This window comes from Panthera uncia (genome assembly GCF_023721935.1).
Source record: "Panthera uncia isolate 11264 chromosome B2 unlocalized genomic scaffold, Puncia_PCG_1.0 HiC_scaffold_24, whole genome shotgun sequence".
NCBI lineage: Eukaryota > Metazoa > Chordata > Mammalia > Carnivora > Felidae > Panthera > Panthera uncia.
The window spans coordinates 59,673,180-59,694,608 of NW_026057580.1; the positions used below are offsets into that span (position 1 = coordinate 59,673,180).

Here is a 21,429-nt window from a genome sequence, read left to right on the forward strand (position 1 = left end):
TTAAAGATGGCCAAGTGTATGAATAAGCCAAGTTCCTTATACTTGTCTGAGAGAAGAGGTGGCTTATCCAACTACCTTTCAGGGAAGGAGTGTCTCAGTGCTCTGTGACTCTTCAAGTTTGTTCAGGTTTCTAAAACAGGATTACCAAGGAGTCTGACAGCAATGGGAATAATGAAGTGCCCAGAATAAGCAGCAAGGTGGCTTATGTCATGTTGTATGCAGCATCATGAATAAGAGGTGATTTATCCCTTTCATCAGGCCAAGCTCTTCACAGGCAAGGCATCTTATTCAAACGATGGCCACAGCCTAGATCATAAATAAAATCCCAAGCAACAAAAGCACCTTGGCCAAATATAATTTAAAATTAGACCGCATTCATCTAATTTTAAAGGTAGGAAAATGTTTCAGGTACATTTTATACATAGTCTATAAATAATATCATGATCTTCACAAATTTGATATTTAAAATTCTAGTCGGTGAAACTGTTGTCAAACTCTCCCAGGGTTTGAGGGGAATATGAAAAGTACTGGAAGCCACTTGAAGCCAAGGAATATTGAGAAAGCAAGGAAGGGTTGATATTTCTCCAGGGTTCTGCAGGAAATATAGGAATGGAGTTAGTGTTTTGTGGAAACACACACACACACACACACACACACACACACACACATACACACACACACACATTTGTTTTTCTATATATGAAAACAATGTGGGCAATATGCATTTAAATGTTATCTTACTTTTGGGGGTGCCTGGGTGGCTCAGTCGGCTGGGCGTCCGACTTCGGCCCAGGTTATGATCTCATGGTCCATGGGTTCGAGCCCCCACATCGGGCTCTGTGCTGACAGCTCAGAGCCTGCAGCCTGCTTCCAATTCTGTGTCTCCCTCTCTCCCTGCCCCTCCCCCACTCAAGCTCTGTCTCTGTCTCTCTCAAAAATAAACATTAAAAAAAATTTAAATGTTATCTTACTTTTGAAGAGCATCAAGATCCTTTTTTTCCTAGTGGAAAATGTTTGTGTCTGAGGGCGCCCTGCAAACCTTCACTTCAATACTGGGGGGAGGGAGTGAGTAAAAAGCATTAGATAGATCATTTTGAGGTGAACAAAACCTCTTATGTTTGCTTTTATTATGCCATCACAAAACTTCTAAGAATTTTTATTTATTATTTATTTTAGTTACAGAAAAACTAAAATATATTGTATACCACTACTTACCAAATAAAGCTTTTAATAAGGTCATTAAAATGACTTCCTAAGTCTGCCGTGCCTATTTTTTTTTTTTTTTAATAAAATGAAGGGAACAGCTCTCATGGCAACCTCTGCCCTCTGTTGTAAATTGACCTTACACATGCCTGTCCGCTATGTGAACCGTGAACAATTTTTTGGAACTCTTTCAACCCTCTTTCTTTACTTGTTGTGGTAGTTAACATCTACAATGAATGATAAATCTGTAAGAGGCACACTACAACGCTGCTCATTAATTACAACACATGCTACAAATTCGTGGGTAGACTGAGGCTGTGATGATCCACACGAGTAAGTTGAGGACATGGGGTTTATGTAGTTCCCTTTGTTCTTCGTATAACAAAGTTGTAAGAGACGTACTGCCATTACCATTATAACAATGTTCTAGGGATCTCTTCCTAACTAGCATCAGTTCTAAAGCCAGAAGGCTGTTCCCTCTTGCCAATATTATAAAACTACAACAAAGTTTACTAGTTTTATCCTTAAGCTTTTTTCCTTTTTTTGGAAGCTTAACAGAGTGCAGAATGAATGCGTTGTTCAACTGCTGGTTCTTTCACTCAGTCTTCCTCTTTTAGACCTAAAAACTATACTGCAGGGGCACCTGGGTGGCTCAGTCGGTTCAGCATCTAACTCTTGGTTTCAGCTCAGGTCATGATCTCACTGTTCGTGAGTTTGAGCCCCAGTCCGGCTCTGCGCTGACAGCTCGGAACCTGCTTGGGATTCTCTCTCTCCCTCTCTCTCTGCCCTGGCTTCCCCCCACCCCCTGCCCCAAATAAATAAACACTTAAAGAAAACTATATTATGCAGACTTGGCTCATTTAAAATAAAATTCTTTTGATGTTTTATAGATTTGGTAGTTTAAATTGATCTGTTTCTCCATTCCCAGTAACTTAGAAAAAGAAAAAAAAAAACGAGCAAATTCTTTTAGAACTTCCCTAAACGAATTTAGGCATGGTAGATGCCAAAAGTCACCACTCAAAGGACCCTGTGAGCTAAGGTTAATAGTCACTGTAAATAAGAATCTTGAAATGGAAATAGAGTAGGTGAGTGATTATAACTGGGTGATCTTTACTGCGTGGAGGCTCACAGGGAGGTTTCTGGTGCTGGACTCTGGCTGTCTGAATTTTGATTGGCCATTTACTGTTGTATCACTCAGGAGAAGTTGTATGGTCTCGTTGAGTGTCAGAAGAAAATGAAATTGTAAGAGTGACTTCCTCAGAATGCCCGAGGACTAAATGAGGTGGTGGACCCGAAGCTTCTCACACAAGACCTGGTTCCAGTTACCATTATTATGTTATTATAATCTAAACGCAGTGACATAAATTCATAGGATTAAGTGAATTGCTTATCTTGAAATTCTCATAATTCTGGCTCTCCGCATTGGTGGTTACATTCTAAGTCACATTTTGTTTCTGTTTTCAGATGAAGAAAAGAGATAGAATGAATAACATGTAATTGATTTTATCACTGAGTTAAATGTTAAGATATTTTAAGAAGTGCTTCTAATAGTGGGATATGATAACAGTTTGGAATGTGAGTCACACTATCCGTGATGTAGTGTGACTTAATCTGTCAAGGAGTTCAATGATGACGTTTTTCCCTTCTTTTATTTTTAGCTTTGCAAAACAAGTTGAACATTTTGCTTTTTAAATTTCACTTGAGTGGAAAATGTCTATAGTATACTCTTTGCAAAGATTTGCCCTCTTTCTGTTATATGATAAAATCTATTCAGTTCGGCTCAATACTCTATGGCCAAACCATTTCTCTGTCCTGGAAGAATAAACGTTGACTCAGACACTTATTTTAATGGTAATAGCTAAGGTAAGTTGCAAATGCTAATGGTTAAGGATAGCTAAGTTACAAGAACTTGGTTCAGGAAGATGAAAAGTTCCTCTCCAAAAGAGGAAGGCAGGAATGAAATGGGGGCTTATTCCAGTTGCTTGTGCATTCACTTTACCATTACTTCTGCATTCTATACATAGAGAACTGGAAATGGTTAATTCTTGAATCTATTGCTCTGGGCAAGGGATGAAGACAGGCATTCAGGGCCCACCCCCCCCCTCGGTGCCTGGCGCTCTCTGAGCAATGGTAATTGTGGTAGCACTCAACCACTCTCCAGCAAGTAGCACTCTTTCTTTTCTCTTTTTTCTCTCTCATTCTTCTATATCCTTATTCAATAAATACATAGTCTCCAAATGCGAGAGACCAGCTCCTGTTCTCAAAAAACTTATTATTGCGTAGATGTGTCCTGCAGTGATCCCCAAGGAGCTCTGTACATGGCTATCAGTGTCCCATTAAGATGATTCTGGGCCCCTCAAATTAAACTGCATTTCGGGTCTAGTAAGTACCCCCTGGGTCGCACCTTTGTTAAAAGAACATGGATAAAGAGAAAGCTTATTTGTCCTGTGATTACATTTTCTAAGAAAAAACTTAAAATGGGCCATTTTATTTCCATATATAAAAAACAGTGTTTTCTGTGGAAGTGGATTTTCAGCCCTCCAGGAGGGTGCTTGTAGGTGCCAACAGAGTTCCAGGTTGCTTGGCAAAGTACGCAAAGACCAAAAACCACATGTGGCTGTTACTCTAGAGACACTCAGTTGAGAGCAGCCCAGACCAAGCTTTGAATGAGTGGCGAAAAATTGTGAGGGCACCACTGTGTTTAATTAATTTATTTATTTTGCACACAAACAAAATAAAGACTAAGCCGTAAATGTATTATTTCCCATCAGAAGGGGAACACCAGTAATGGGGGTGAGGTTTGCGGTGCCAAGTTCTCTCAAGTTAAAACTACGCTGATGCAAAGCAGATGAAATTTCATCTGTGGCTTGCAAATGAAAGCTTTTTAATGGGGAAATGGAACCACTTCTGCCCCATAGTTGTGCTGAAGCCTCAGGTTCAATAGAAGTTCAAGTCTTTTTCTCAGCAAGCGGAAGGCAGGCATCTTGGTAAACATGTTCTGAAGAATTCATGGGGAACATACTAAAGGTTTAATGAGTAGGGCTTCTGAAAGCCAAGAAATACAAAAAATTTCCCCCAAATTAACAGCCTCCTGTTTAGGTTGATTTTTCAAAAATACATCAGTCTAATGTACATAGAACTAAATCTCATCAAATGGGGGCTAGTTGGTAAAGAATACCTTTGATAATACACTTCGTTGCCTTTTCATTTGTAGATGATAATGAATTTGGCAACCATCCTGCCCCTTGTTATAAATTTAGGGAATGGGATCCCATCCATCTCTAATGCCTCTGTTTTCTGAGCAGGGCATTTTTAGGGCACTATTATTGTAGTTAAAGCACTAATGCAGAAAGAGTTGACAGCATTTAGGAGAGTTGGATAGATGGGGGGTTTGTAGTTCTTTATCTGTGATTAAATCTGTATTTTAAATTATCTGCTCGTTTTATGTCATTTTCAGCCTCAGTGAAATAGAATCCTATCATTTTTTTTTCTCCAGCCATTTTATACTTCTCATGGGAGAAGTGGGAGGTGGAGGTGGGAAAAAAAGAGGGGTTGTATGATAAGATTTGTGTGAGTCTGAGCCGTCATTGGCAAGGAAACTTCAAAAGACTGCCTCTGATGGGTGCCTGTGGCACCTAGTGCTGAGACGTACGGCTGAAGAGTGTAGCCAGCCCTCGGGATGCTTGTCCCCAGGTTCCGCAACATCCCCAACTGGGGAATTCCAAGTTTGTTCAATTTCTTCATAGAATAAAATGATATCACCCCAAATCTACTCTTGCTTTAAAGGTAAATCTCCAACCAGGCAGGAAGAATCCTCAAGGTGGCAGCACCTTCATACTTTTCAAATCCTCCCCTATTGAAGTTTTTAATTAGAAGATCCAGTGACCACATACAAATAGTGCATCCAGGAATAACACCTCTATGGCACCAGCAACCTGGAGCTGTGCAAGCAGTATTCAATTATTAATGATTGATAGCCTCAGACTAAATATTGCTTGTTTTGACTTTCATACGAGAACAGTCCCCTTCAAGGAAATATTGTGAGCTTACAGGCTTGAAAATAAAACAAGAGCATCGGATTGTGAGAATGAGGCTGTGGCCTGGGTCTCCCGTTCTGACATAATACTGTGTGTCTGCCCGTTTGTCATCACAGGCCAGCATTTCCCATCCTTCACGCCAGCAGAGCTGTTCGGTTGTGATCGTCGCTCTGATTTCCATGTCCTTGTGCTTAAGGAAAAAGCTATTATGGGAGCTTTGAGCCGAGGTAATAACAGTAAAGAAATGGTTTAAAAGCAGGAGCAGGAAAAGAGAGAGAGTGACAGCTATTCAGAAGGCTAGTGAGGGGTGAGCAGAAATGCCCTGGCAGGAACGGCTTCTTGTGCTTAGGAAAAGCCACACGTTGTTCCATGAGAAGTCCTCTTTCTTATTGGCCTTTGCAAATGATCCTATGGAGGATATTTATTCATTGAAAGTATATGGTCCGCTCCATCAGCAATCTTTTCTGTAAAAGAAGAGAATGTAGGAAAGGTTAGCATATTCCACAGTCCCTGATAAGGCTTTGTCCTTCTTCATTCGTGATTCGAGTTCTCCACAATACCCAAAACAAGGGGGTAAGAAGGCGAGTATGGGAAAGCGAGCTGTCTCTCCTAGGTATCCTTAAACTAGTCAGATGGATTTTTTAAAAACCTGATTTGCTGAATTAAGTGAACTGACCTTGGGTAATCATAATTTCAATTTCGTGTGGTCTCAGCTGAGCCAACATGAGGGTGTTTGTGCCACTACTGTCTCTTATTTATTCTCTCTCAAAGTCTCAGCCGCCCCGGCTCAGAATCTGAGACTCACTTCTTAGCCACCTTTTCAAACACCTTGCATTGAAAAACCCTTGTTTAACTCTGTCAGGCCCTGTCCTATGGACTGATCTTTAGCACTTGATTTTCTTTCAACCCTGTCATCCATCAGCCCTTCCCTCATATTCCCAGTTTTATTTTTTCTGTTTAGCCCCATGGACTTCACCATAACGTCTACTCACGTAATGGGTATATTACTGCAAAAGCCCTGCTCTAAATGTTCATGTTTGCTCATGCTTAATCTTTGAGTCTCTTCTCTCTACACTGCCACCCAATTGCATGGTTCATTTTCACTACTCTGACTCCATTGTTTATGGGATCAACTGAAAAATCCATTTTTCTGGAATTGAAATTTTCTTATCATCTGACCCTTCCTTATGAGAATAACCTTATTTATCGAGGTTCTTCACTGTGCCCTACAACTACCATGCTCTTTTGCCCTCTGGCATTTTGCTCAGAATGGTTTCTCTACCTTTGTGCCAAACTCCTGGCCTCCCCTAACATTCCTGGTCTCCTCATTGCAATGTCTCCCATGGTATTTATTATGTCTACTCCATATTCTGCCTTGTCTTACGTTCTATTTTTTTTTAACACTTGCTGTTTTCCCAATGAGTGTATATTCTTCGGAAAGGCATATATATTCTGGATCTTTGACTCATTTTGTCTCACTCACTGTGCTCAGCACAAAGTAGGTGGTCAAGAAATGCTTATTGAAAAGTGCTTAGCCAATTGAATGGTTTTTCTATACCAGTGGTCAACCAATACATGTCCAGTATGCTCACTGGTCTCCAAAGGAGCAGCTTTAAGAAAGAGTAGGTATCATTCTACTCATAAAAGAAAAGATTCAATTTAAGAATATTCCTAATATGTACTAGAAAATGTTAAATCTTTCATGGTGTAAAAGCCACCTTTAGAGGATTACATGATTGTTAATGTAACAGAAAAAGCTTATACTCAATTTTCATTTTAAACAGCAAGTTCAGGTCACTGCAATATGTGCATTGTTATGACATGTTAACTCTGACCTCTTATTCTACCTTAAGAATTTTATTTTCTCTAATAACACAGTCTCTATAGTGGTGAATTATGATATTTAGAAGTGTTTGATGATTGCCCTGTATAACGTGAGTAACTCTGACCACGGAGGATGTTTTTCTGCACTAAAGTAAAGGGTCGTAAGACAGTTGCCCTTTGCCATCATCCCAGTTGACTTTGAAGAGCATAGTGACACAGCAAACACGCTTTCCTTCATGGGACTTGTTAAATGTGTATCTTGCCCATATCCCAGTGTCTCCATTACTGGTATTGCCTCAGCCTCCTGGGACGCAGCAGAGAGGGGAGAAAGAGGATGATGTGGCTATTATTTCCAGCCTCAGATACAGTAGTTACTTTAGGACACACTTAGGTCTCCTGAAGAAAGCATAGATAATGCAAATATATGTCTGAGAAAAAACATAGGATATTCAGGAGCTAATCTTTTAAAGAGTGTTCTGTTACTACTCGTGCTTCTTTATATATTCCATCCTTGGTGTAACTACCCTTAATTATAAGCAGCCTTCAAATTTACAAAGATGACATTCCACAGATAAGCATGTTAACATGTACCAAGCACCTGGTACTGCATAGGGATTCATAAAAATGGTCCACGGTGAAAGGCAGGAAAACCTTTAGCAGAACAGGCAAAAACCCTGGGGAAAAGGAATTGTCCAGGGGGCTTCCATCATTGGCTATTAGCCTTGTCAATCACCGCCCCAAATCAATTTTTCTGCCATTTGACTAGATGGTCTGTTTTGCTTAACTAGTGTATTCCATGTCTTTGCATGAGCAACCTGGACGAACTTTGCAACCTGCGTTTTCTAGCTTTTGTGGAAATTATTTCCTGGCTGGTGAGCTTTAGCAAAACACCTGTGCTGGATTTCAAAGGCTGCACCAGGTAGGAAGGGCTTTCCTCCTCCTGAACCCTCTTCACAGCGGGGCAGGGGGAAGAGCTGGCTCATCTATCTCTCTGAGTGCTGCCCATGTCAATCTAGAGCATTAGAAGTAGATATTTGACACAGTGGAATAAAGGTACCATGTAACAATAATGCCTTAGCATTATGCTGAGAGAAGTGGTCATATTATAAGAGATAGGGGTATGTTTACCTTGTAAATGTTGCTTCAAAGTACCTGAAGAATTTAAAACCCTCCCACCTTCACTCCCTAGCTCCATGAGAAAGAGCTGGGGAATCCAGACAGTAAAACATTAGTGAAATCTAATACCTTGGGGTAGAGGTAGAGAGGTGAAAATGTAGCCTGGACTGTCTGGGAGGTGATTAGAGGAGAGGGAGACAGAAAAGGAGAAGATCCTTGACATTGAGCTATGATGGCTTTAGTATGGACTGATGGGCAATTTAAGAGGAAAAATAAAAAGTTGTTTTACTCCATCTTCTGACTTACTGCCAACGTATTCTCCATTCCTTCCAAAAATTAGGGTATTAGAAAGATGCACAAAAAGAAGCAAAATTCCTAGAGTGGCAGTTCATTAGAAGACATAATCTATGAATGAAATGCATACATTTCCACCATACATGAACCTGGGTGGGTATTTCACTCACAGTGCTACCCCCTCCTTCCTTTTCTGATGCCATCACTCAGAACCTACTCCTCTCCAGGGCCCCTTTCAGGAACTCTGTCTTGCATATTTCCGTAATATCTGTAGATAAAGGCTGAGAGGTCTGAGGGAAGTTGTGTGGAGGAGAGTGGGGAAGAGTCTTCCCATTCTCTCCTAATTGCCTCTACCTTGCTGTCTCTCTGTATCTTCAAAGCCTACAGACTTTGAAAGTCTTTTAGGGGCAGAGAAGTCATGTATGCTTTCTTATTAAAAAGCTTAAGGAAATATATATTTAAAATGCTCTTATCTGCTTTGTGGGTTGTTTGGAGACAGGGACAAATTAAGATGTGTAAAACATACCAGGAAAACTAACAGATGAGTGGAACGCAGACCACAGCCTTCTGCAGGAGAAGCTGCTGGTTCTGGTCTTTCCTGGCTCTCTCTGTGACTGGGGCCTGCGTTGGTTTCTGATGTCTGTCTAAATTAACCCCTTGTTATTGAAAGTCAAGACCCATTTGTATGAGTCAAGGAGGAACTTGTTCACCTGAAATCTTGGTGGTCTGCTGTTATGCAGGCACAGCCCAGAGTTTCAGGTGAGGTGAGAACATCGATTTCCCTGCTGCTTGCCTAACTCCTCTTTATACACTTCTGAAAACCGGGCAGAAAACATGTTAGTTCTCAGGATCAAGCGACTGAATTAAGGTTGCCATGACTCCCTATCTACTCTTGATGCCATTTTCTGTTGTTCTAAGTGTAGAAAAAGCCAAGAAGAGAGGAAGTTGTGTGCCTAGGAGAGCATTCTAGCTTGACTCAAGATACATGCAGAATTACTCAGGATTACATTCAACTCTGTTCTATAAATCCCATATTGATTTTTTAAATGCATATTTTACTCCAATGACAGTACCTGAAGAATAAAATTTGCCCTCTAAACCATTTTTGGAAGATATTTCTTTCTGATAGTACATGTTTGAAGACAGTAGAGTAGTGGGCTGGTACCTACTTACCTCTGTGTGACTGTGTGATTATTGCTAACTATTTAAACTCCTTGTGCCTCAGTTTTATCATCCATAATATGAAAATAACAATAAGTCCTGTCCTATAAGATTGGTGTGAGGATTAAATAAATCAATCCATATAAATCCAATCAGAACGTGTGTAGGACATATAAACTCTGAGAAAATATTAATTGCCAGCAACAACGTTGCTGACATTGTTGGGTTTTATGTCATTTCCCTTATCCTAAAGATCAATAAAAATTTTATTTAAAAACTCATTTTAGGTAGTAATTTATGATTTGTGGGTTGTGAATCAACTATAAATTACTGTGGATTCATTTTATAATTTTTCCCAAGGCAATAAAGCTTCTCCTGTAATAAATACAGATATTAAAAAATGTTTATAAGTTTCCAAGTCATGGGAACTTTCTATGTAATTCGTAAGGACTTTAGAGAGAAAAACTACATTTGAACTGCTAACTTATTTGGAGGAAATCTGAGATGACTGGGGCAGAGGTGGCAACATAATTTTTGGATCTTCCCAAATACCACATAAAAAGAGATAGACAACTAGACAGCAACATAAAAAATCCACAAACAACACAATGGGTGACAGAATATCCCTGTTAACTTCAAAATACAAGAATATAGGAACAGATTACTAATAGTCACAAGACCTAGCAGTTACTAGCTTCCATGTGAGAAGAAGCATAGGGAAGTACCAGACATCTGTCAGACCTGAGGACCAGAGCGTCCCCACATAAACCACATTCATTCATATTCATGACAAGTGCAGCCAGGAGAGATTTTGCCCAATTCAACAGCAGTGCAAACAGTCTGGTGATAAGGACTGGAGGGACGGAGCAGGCTGGTCCTTGCGAACTCCTAAAATGGACTAGTCATGATTCCATTCATGACAGAACCCCACAGTGAGGAGAAAAAAATTAGATCTGAATAAAAGCTGAGGACAGAGACAATAGAGAGGAAGGAAAGAGAAGGTTCAGATTAAAATGGGGGAGGAAAACCGAGCTAGAAAACCTCAAAAAGAGCTGCCAGGTTTTTTTTTTTTTTAACATGACACAAGAACATGAAAAGAAACTCTGAAAGCTATCTTGAAGTTTGCTTCTTTATAAAAGTTCATGAATATTAAATTCACATTAAAATGAGAGACAAATCATTAAAGTTAAATATTACAAACACATTTAAAAACAGAAAAAAATTGTAATATACTATTTCAAAAAATCTTTTAAAAATTGAGAATATATTGCAAGATCTGAAAGAACAACATAAGTCAGAATGGAAAAAATTTAGTAATGAAGTGACAGAATTCAAGAAGTAATTTGAAATAAAGGATAAGATAATTCCAAAAGCAAACACGAAACTAGAAATAGCAGCAGAGCAGTTAGCACAAAGGATGAAAGCTGAAGAGAAATAGAAAATATAAAAAGATTTTAAAAATAAGAAATAAACAGATTTTACCTATAATACCTAAATATCTAATGCTATAAATATACTATACCTAAACACAAAATGCATTACAATAATTACACAAAGGAAAAGAAGAGAATAAATGGAGTTTTATTGCCATTTGAGAGTTGAATTTAATAATTTTGTTGGATTCATACTATATGCATTTTTAGAGACAACAGAGAGTGTGTGATTATATATACTGTCTTGGTTTATAAAATAACTTCAAGAAAAAATATAGTGATAGGCTGGGTTTTTTAAAAAGCAAAACCCAACTATAAATTACTTACTTTAGAAATTAATTACAAAGAAAGGTAGATTGAGAAAGTAGTAGTATTAGAAATAAAGGGAGATATTTCTTAAAGATAGATGGTCATTCATTAGGAAAATATAACAATTTTAAATTTGTAAGCATATGATAACATAAATTCAAAATGTATAAATCAAAACTTAGCACTACAAGAAGAAATAACCAAATCCACTGTAATAGTGGGAGATTTTAATACATCTCTCAGTGCTGATTAAAAAAAAGCCAAAAAATTAAAATATATGATACCTTAACAGCATGATTAATAACTGCATTTAATTAACATATACAGAACACTACACAAAGCAACAAAATACTCAAAAGGAACTTGGACAAGAATTGAATATCTGCTGGGCCATAAAGCAAGTCTTACCAAATTTCAAAGCTTTGAGTTTAGAGTAGTTTCTCTCACCACAGAATTTATTAACCAGGACTTAAACTAGAAATCAAGATAAAAAAGATGACTAGAATATTCATCAACTCTTCTAAAATTAAGCAATATGCTTCTCAAAAACAACCCATTGATCAAAGGAATCACATCAGAAGTTAGGAGTAATTTTGATCAAAATAATTAAAATATAATACACTCAAACTTGAGTAAAAGTTTGAAAAACAGTAAGAAGAAATAAATCAGGATAAGAATGAAAAGTCCTGAAATAGGAAACAGATGTATATTAATGAAAGCAAAAAAGCCAAAAGTTGATTATTTGAAAAAACTAATACAATTATGTGGCATATAGTAAAACTGATCAAGAAAAAAAAGACAAGCAACAATTTACCAATATCAAGAATGAGAGAGGGGACACTACAGAACCTACCGACATAAAATATGTATAGAAATATTATGAAAAATGTTATGTCAATACATTAAAGCAATTAGATGAAAAAGACAAAATCCCCCACAAAAAATTACCAATACTGACTGACACTAAAAATTAGAGAAGATGAGTATCTGTTATTAACTAAATTGGCTGTATAATTAGAAGTCTTTCCACAAAGAAATATTTAATTCCAGTAGCTTCAACAATTAATTCTTGCAGATAATTAAAGAGGAAATAATACTAATTTTATACAAAGTCATCCAGAGAAAGAATAATGGAAACACTTCCTTATCCTCGACTTGTTTATGAGGCCTGTGTAACCTTTATACTAAAATTGAATTAGTATATTAAAATAAAGAAAAATTATAGACTTCATGAGAGATTCATGAGCAATCCCAACACTATATTAGCAAATTTAATCCCTACTGGATAGAGATAATATATATCAAGACTAAGTTCAGCTTATTCCAGGAATGCAAGTTTGCTTTAATATTTAAAAAATTGATCTTAATAATTCACCATACTAACAGAATAAAAGGGAAACATTATGTTATAATTTTAATAGATGCAACAAAAAGCATTTGATAAAATCCAACAACCACTTACGACCAACAGACAAAACAAAACAAAACAAAAAGCAAAAATGTACCAAAGTAAGAATAGTAGAGAAACTCTTTAATTTGATAAAAGATTATCTATGATAATGTGTAGCAAACATCATATTTAATGCTGAAATATTGAAAAATTTTCCCCTGAGGTTGGGAACAAAACGATATCAGCTATCACTACTTTAGCACTGAAATGGAAGTCCTTAGTAGTGCAATGGAGCAAGACAAAAAAAAAAAAAAAGGTATAAAGATAGTAAAAGAAGAAATGAATTATTTGCAGATAACATGCATGTATATGTAGAAAGTTCAAAATTATCTACAATTAAGTAAACAAATAGAGTACATGATTTAGCAAGGTAGTTGCATATAAACTTACACCAAAATCAATTATATTCCTAAATATCAACTATGAATAATTAGAATGTACAATTAGTATAAAAAAGCTAGACTAAGTGAGGCAGTGACAGCCGTGGGTTTCAGTGTGCCGTAGTATGAAGTGTGCCTTGCCACGTGCTTGCTCAGCTCCTCAGCTTCATATTCCAGGGTCCCTATGTGTCCCTACAGAGGCATTCTCAGCCCTGTGGTGGCTGAGGCTTTGAGCTTTCATTTACTCCATCGTACAATCACTGTCAAAACACATCTGCCTATTCTCTAAGTCCCATACCATAATCTCTATCTTATCTCTAATTAGTATTATTTTTTCTTCATACAGCATATGAAAACTTTCATTTTTTGTTTTTTTAATCGCATCACTCGCTACAATGTGTCGTCTTCAGTTGAAAGTACGAAAACAGTGATCTTGATCACTAAGGCTTCATGGGATCCAGCTGGCTTGTCAGGAATGTGGGTTGGCGCTGGGTCCTGTTTCAAAATGAGTGTGAAGCCTGAGGAGACACTGCCTTCTGAGATGTTGTCCAGTCTGGGTTAAACCTATGATATGTATAACTTAAATGATGTATTTTCTTTGCAAGATCTCCATACCATGAAAATAATGAAAGAAGACTTTCAGGTAAAAATGGCATATAGAACTACCTTCTCGGTCTCGAAAATATTTGACTGGATTTTGGCAAAAGGGATGTCTTAAAACTGCATAAACCTGAAGCCTAAGAAAATAGAGGAGGTGAAACAACAACAAAACCTTAGAAAATGGAAAGCAGATGGAAGACTTAGCAGAATCTTTAGAGTCAGAACCAAAACCAGGAGTAGGGAAAGCGGACGGTCCACCTGACTCCCACCACAGACTCCCTGCAAAGGCTCAGGCGTGAGAGGTTTCTGTGAGCTAATAACAGAAGGCTAGTGAAGTTCAGCTGAAGAAGTATTTAGGTCCCCATATTCATCTTCTTCCACACATAACCTGGATTTCAGCCCCTTTCCACACAAGCAAGAGATTGGAGGTTTATTCTGAAAAGAGGGTAAAGCAGAAGGTTAGGGTACCAAACCCGTAACTGATCACTTACACCCCTAGCTCTTCTTCGCACTCAGCTCCCATAGGCTCAGCCCAGCAGACGCCTTCCTGTTGGTGTTTGGAAACTCGTCCTTGGGGGACATAAGAGCCTGTCTCACTGCAGGGGGTCCACCCTTGACAAGCTCTGCCCAAGCACCATGGGCCTCCTCCTTAAATGTGAGCAAATACCTCAGATCCTCAGAACCTGTGGAAAAGCCTTCAACATAAATGATATAGAACAAAACAAACAACCATGAGGAAATAAAAGTTTTCCCTAAAATCTATCATTGATATCCTCAGCAAAATATGATTTATGCAATGTATGATTCCCCAAATGCCATAAAAACAACTTTCAAGGTCAAAAAAGAATTCTTAGAAATTAAAATTGTGATGGCAGAAATGAAAGGCTCAGAAGAAGACATAAAATATAGAGTTCAAATCTCCCCCCAGAAAGTGGAACAAAAAGCTAGTGACAGGGAATAAAATGCAGTAGAATTAGAGGAACTTCGAGGAGATCCCAAAGTCTTTAAAATGAGTTCTAGAAAGGGGCAGCAAAGGAAATGGAGAAAAGTAACTTAAAAAAATAAAATTAAATCAGAACTAAAGGTTGGGCATTCCATAAAGGAAAGGAGCCCCCTGATTGCTCAGCCCCAGGGATGAAAGCAGATCTTCCCTGAAGCACATGATGGAGAATCCACTCTAAGACGAAATGGAATATATCAGATCTAGGCGAAGAAGAGTATCTGCATTTAGCAGCACCTACCACACTGTGCATTATTCTACATGCTTCTGCGTCCTAAAATAGGAAATTTAACTCTACCCTTAGAGAAGTTTTTCTGACAGAAGAGCTTCTAGCAGAGGTGCGAAAGAAACCAGGAGAGACGGGTAATAATAATCAGATCGGGAGGGGTGGCGAAAGGAGGAAGGGTTTTCATCGGGGATTTATTTTAGGTGCAACAGAACTCAAGCTCTGTGTAGAGCAAGCAGAAAGGGGAGTTCTGGACCATGTAACTGGGAAGTCCAGGGGTGGTACCTACCGTGAGCACAGAATGAGGCAGGAATTCAGATGATGCCAGGATCTATCTCTCTTCCTGTATCTCAACTTGGCCTTCTCTGTTGATGGCTTCATTCTGAAGGCAGTCTTTTCATATGGTGGGGAAGATAGTTGAGGGCATCTATAAGCCTATTCTTACAATGTGTGATTCCAGAAGAGATCCTCTGTGGCCGGGTGGCCTGGAGACAAGACTCATGAAAGACTGTAATTGGCCCTGCTTCATGCTGCTAAATTACTCCGCTGGGAGAGTGGCTGGTCTGACTGACCCTCACAGGTCAAGTGCACCTTTCAGCAATGAGGAGATGCTGTTGACAGCCCCACCAGAACCACCCGGAAAGGTGAAATTAGGTTCCACAAAGAAAAGGATGCTTCTGGGCGAACCAGTTATATCCACAAGGAAGAAGAGGTGAGGCTTCAGATAATACATAAGGTAAAAATGGAAGTAGTGACCATGTGAGAGAGAGGGTTGGGGTTTTGTCATTGTTTTCTTTTGTTTTGTTTTTTATTAACACTTCCCTAAGGCTTCTGCAAAGCATCTTTTACTATTTCAACGTAGCACCACAGTGGCTCTGTGTTCCCTCCACAGTTTTAGAAAATCCCACTCTCTTAGAACTCTAACTGTAAGTCTTCCAACCAGCAGGGTGTGGATGAGAGCAGAAAGGATAAAGAGTTTCCATGTGGTGAGTTGATGTTGCGTAAACGAAAATAAGTCTTTTTTAGATTATGCTCCAAAGACATTTAGTGGATTAGAAAAGTATTTATTAAGTACCCCCTCTGTGCCCAGATGGCCATAGGCACTGAAGATATGAAAGAAATAAAAGGAACAATTTCTGTCTTTGAACTGTTTTTGAATGACTCTCTCTCTCTCTCTCTCTCTCTCTATATATATATATATATATATATATACATACATATATATATATTGAGTTTTGTCGCATCCTCATTCACAATATCTCCACTTTTCATTTAATAAACCTTTATTTACCATGTACCATGTTCTAAAAAAATGGGACCCTCCTATGGGACACTTTCTCTTCTGTCGTATGATCACTGCCATCAAATCTGGACTGCTATAATCAGATTAGCTTTTCTAAGATCCGTCTTTAACAAAGCCGTCCTACTTAAGCCTCCCTTCTGTTGCCTGATGGTTATTAGCTTGAGCTTGAACCCTGGACCAGCATTTCTCCGTATGGATTCTACCTCTCTTCTTTCATTCCAGTGACAATTCTCGTCCAATCCAGTCTCCTGGCCATCAATAAACATACTATAGGGTGTGTGTGTGTGTGTGTGTGTGTGCATGTGCCCACCTGCACCCTTCTCCTCAATTAGATTCTAAAATTACTTAAGAGTAGGAAATGCTATTATGGAAAGAACATGGGCTTTGCACTCAGACCTAGTGCTGAAACTATTATACAGCATGGCAGTTAGGTAACCTGTCTGACCACCAGTTACCCCAGCTGTAAAGGAGAAGTGTCTCTCACACAGTGCTGGTCATGTAATAAATGTTAGTTTCTTTTCTTCCTTTTGGGTCCTCTCCAGCACCCACTAGAATGCTGAACACAGCAGGGTCTTGGCCAAACACACAAGAAGACTGCAATCATATAATCAAAGTAATTCATTTCAAAGTTGGTTCCTTAACTACAGCTATTCTTTGAGGCCACAGGAAACGAAGAAACCTTTCCTCTTTTGTTAGAATCACAGTCTCTGGTTAACATTTTAGAGATTTCCTCTGTACTATTACCAAGGCAAGAACTAGACTCTGGATTTTTTTCAGCCATTCAGCCTGTATTTTTATTTCTCATATCTCAGACTCATCTTTCATACAGCCAGAACCTCAACACCAGCTCCTGAGGCTTAATTTTTTTTTTTTTTAAATCAGAATTCCATGCTGCTGTGCAAATAGCCTGGCAGGAGAGATCTGGTGTGTGAGGGTCTGAGTCCTCCAGCTGGAGAATGAGGAGTTGTCCAGCTTCCTCCAGGCCTGCAGAGTGGACGTCTGAGGCCAGATTGATTTGCTGCTGCAGCTCTGTGGTGAGTTGGGCAACTACTGAGTGACAGAATCAGCTTAGATTATTAATGGCCAAGTCTCAGAAGATTCAAAGACTAAGTTCCAATGAGCAATCCCAAAAGAGTCCAGGGAGTTTAATTCTGAGTTATAATAGTATGGAGCCTAGAAAACTTATCTAGAAAAGTTTGAGGGGTGTTTGCTACTGTTTGGGCAAGAAATGGCAACAGAGGGGCGCCTGGGTGGCGCAGTCGGTTAAGCGTCTGACTTCAGCCAGGTCACGATCTCGCGGTCCGTGAGTTCGAGCCCCGCGTCGGGCTCTGGGCTGATGGCTCGGAGCCTGGAGCCTGTTTCCGATTCTGTGTCTCCCTCTCTCTCTGCCCCTCCCCCGTTCATGCTCTGTCTCTCTCTCTGTCCCAAAAATAAATTAAAAAAAAAAAAAAAAAAAAGAAATGGCAACAGAAATACCTTTCTGAGATGTATTTTCATAATCTAGAAAGACTAGATATGAGGCTAACAGGAGAAATCTTTTGAATCAAATTGTTGAGCATCATATTAAAAAGATGCACAGAAAGTTTTTGTATATATTAAGGTAAAAAAAAATATATATATATATAATTTTTAACTTTTGTTTATTTATTTTGAGGGAGAGAGAGACACCATGAGTTGGGGAGGAGCAGAGAGGGAGAAAGAGAATCCTAAGCAGGTTCTGAACTGTGTCTCTTGCAGAGCCTGATTCAAGGCTTGAACCCATCAATGGTAAGGTCATGACCTGAGCAGAAATCAAGAGTCAGACACTTAAATGACTGAGCCACCCAAGCACCCCTAAAGTAAAATTATTTTTTGTATCCTACCTCGTGTAACAAATTGATAGAAAGTATTAGAGGAGTCCCTCGGTGGCTCAGTCGGTTAAGCGTCTGACTTCAGCTCTGGTCATGGTCTTGCAGCCCGTGAGTTCAAGCCCTGTGTTGGGCTCTGTACTGACAACTCAGAGCCTGGAGCCTGCTTGGGATTCCGTGTCCCCTGCTCTCTCTGCCCCTCCCCTGCTTATGCTCTGTCTTGCTCTGTCTCTCAAAAATAAATAAATGTTTAAAAAAAAGTAGTAGAAAATAGCAACAGCATGACACATAGATGAACATTAATGGGTCATTTATTCTTGTATTAGCCTTACTTGAAGTTACTGAGAATAAATGAGACAAAGTCTCACATTTTACTCTAGATATTATTCTACAGAAATTGGTCTTATGCTTTAACATAACCTAAATTTCAGGGACCTACTATTTATAGCAAGAGAATATATAAGCATTTTAGGTGGTGATTTGGGGTTTTTTTTTGCTGTTTTGTTTTTTGTGGGTTTTTGGGTTTTGCTTTTGTGGTTTTTTTTTTTTTTGCATTTAAAGATAAATCTATTTTGTTGTAAAAGGAGATTCATGGATGAATCATTGGAAGGTAGTGTTGAGTGACAAAGGCAAGTGCGAGAGTACCTCAGACAACAGGATATCCTTTCCAAAAAGTTCAAAAAGCAATTAAACTAAACAATATATCATCTAGACATATATGTGATGAAAACCACATTTGCAAAAGCCTAGGGATGATAGATAAAGACAAACTTCAGGACAGTGGCTCCTGTGCACTGGAGGCGGTAACTGGAACACACTGGCTGACCTAAGTTATTGGCAACATTCCAGGGTTTGTGTCAGGCAGTGTGTTCTTGAAGGTTCACTACGTTATCAAATAGATAAACAAAAGGTTTTAAGATGACACTATGCGTGAGCCCATAGTGACCATGTCTTGAACTAAGAATTTGGATCAATCCAATTTGGATCAATCCAATTTTCCTTTCATTTATGAAAAACTTAATTGTAATAAAATAATTCAGGAGGAAGGCACGGGCATTATACTTTTTAGAAGTTGAAACAAATTTTCAAGGTGAGCTGTGTACATCTTTATCACTAGCTTTAGTCATATCAATGAAGTAGGAGTTAATTCTCCCCAAAGCAGTGAGACCTAGAGCCTTAAGCTATAGAAGGGGGTGAGGTTGAGGAGGACACTGGGAGGGAGGGCAGGAGGATAAATTAAGAGAGAAATGAAGCACATCTGTATCGATGGGAAAGTGTCCAGAATATAAAGGCATGAACTGAAAAATCTCTTGGCTGACAGTGGCCTCATTGGTGAAGCCGTTGCATAAGACATACATCTAACATGAATGCACAATTATCTGTTGAACACCTATTATGCTAGGAAAGAAATACAGCTACCCTCTCAGGGAGTTTACAGCCTGAGGGTAAAAGGCCTAACACATCCTCAGGTTCAAAGAGATCATTATGTCCCCCTATAGGGGAAAAGAAATTAGGAAATAAATGGTGAAAAGATCAGACTCCCAGAAAGGGATACCAGTTTTGCATAAAGATACTGGACAGAAGTTTAGGAAACTTGATTCAAATTCTCATAGCAAAACAACCACCTGCCTTCCCTCCTACCCGCCCCTCCGCTGGTCCTCCTCTGTGAGTTGGAGGCAGACAATGCTGAGCAACAAGTCTGATGGAAAGCTCTTTGGAACATGTTCTCTCCTCTTCCTATCTACAAGATTCATTTAGCTCACATCACTGGGCGCCTGCTGTATGCAAGTCATATAGATGTAGATGAAGGTTTTCGAACAGGCATTGAATTGGGCCACCTGGGTGGCTCAGTCAGACTTTGGCTCAGATCATGATCTCAGGGTTTATGGGTTTGAGCCCTGTGTCAGGCTCTGTGCTGACAGCTCAGAGCCTGGAGCCTGCTTTGGATTCTGTGTCTCCCTCTCTCTCTGCCCCTCCCCTGCTCTCTCTCTCTCTCTCTCTCTCTCAAAACTAAATAAACATAAAACAAATTTTAAAAATAGGCATTGAATTAAAAATGGAGCTCCTCCTTTTTTTCCTGGAGAAGACTGTCACCTACAGCAGTTATAAAACCCGAGTCTGTCTGATGTTATTCCGCCTGGTCACAACATATCATTTGTGAACATTTAGATTTGATTTTGCTTTGTGGTGCCTTACTAGGAGCATCTGTCCTGGCTACTGTGGGCACCCTCCCCTTTTGTTCTATAATCTATATCATTTAGGATTGGGGCTGATGGACATCTGTAACCAGCACATTTCATAGACTGGTGCTGTTCATAGACAGCACCTTTACTGGAACTGCAATCTGTTTTACGATAATACTTACTTTCTGGTATTTACTGATTTTAGCTTGAACACCTATTCCGGTAATTAAGCTGAAACCATGGCATGACTTGATTTAGAGAGACGGATGTTAGCTGCTTAGATCAGCACGTTCTAGGAACCTTCCATGAAATGATTTTCCTACAAACCGCCATCACTTTAAGATAGGTGGAAAACATTGTCCATAGAAACTCTCTGACATACTTCCAACATTCAGTTATTCACGGTAATGAGGATCACACAGGAAGCCCTGTAATTCCCAGTGGAACATCAAGTTAAATCCTGATGGCCTAGAAATAATGGCACTTTCTGGGTCTGTGTATCCAGGGGTCAGTTAGGCATTTGTCAGTGGTACTTTTTGCATTTTCCCAGGTTAGTAGCTGAGAGCTTAGACTGGTAGTCACCGGTCAGACAACCCAACTATCCCCAGTGGCCTACAATGTCGAGATTCTAAAGGGTACTCCAAGAACTAGCTAGAGTTCCAGCATCAAGGCAACCCAGTTCATACGCTCTGCAGAGACACACTGGCGGTCCCGCACACAACCCCGTGTGTGGCCTTCCTCTGTCCTCTGCTGTAGTCTTCCTCTGGGTGTAGAGCTGACCCACTGAGAATGGACACTCTGCTGGCGTGGAGACAGCAGCTGGGAGTGTGGAGAACGGGCCGTGCTGAGCTCATGGGGGCAGGAATGCCGCAGGTGAGGAAAGCACGCGGGCCACTTCCCAGGGGCCAGGCTGCTGGCTGGGTCCCCACGGGAAAGTGTGGAGAAAGTATTTTCTCTTCACTTGTTCTTGCTTCTTATTTTGTGGTATCGCAAAGCACTGTCATAGCCCAGGACACGGGGGTAGAACACTTATTTAAGGATTCCTTTTTTTGTTTCCCTTTGA

General features: G+C 39.4%; 1 long non-coding RNA gene across 6 annotated transcripts in view; it reads left to right on the top strand.

Annotated features, from left to right (window-relative positions):
• Window positions 1–21,429, top strand: part of LOC125938732 (uncharacterized) — a 56,773-nt gene that overhangs the window by 12,426 nt on the left and 22,918 nt on the right. The window contains exon 3 of one of the 6 annotated variants that reach the window (XR_007462794.1): window positions 17,219–17,370. The exons of the other annotated variants lie outside the window; for them this stretch is intronic. This is a non-coding gene — a long non-coding RNA (uncharacterized LOC125938732). The remainder of the gene's footprint in view (window positions 1–17,218; window positions 17,371–21,429) is intronic. 6 annotated transcript variants of the gene reach the window in all.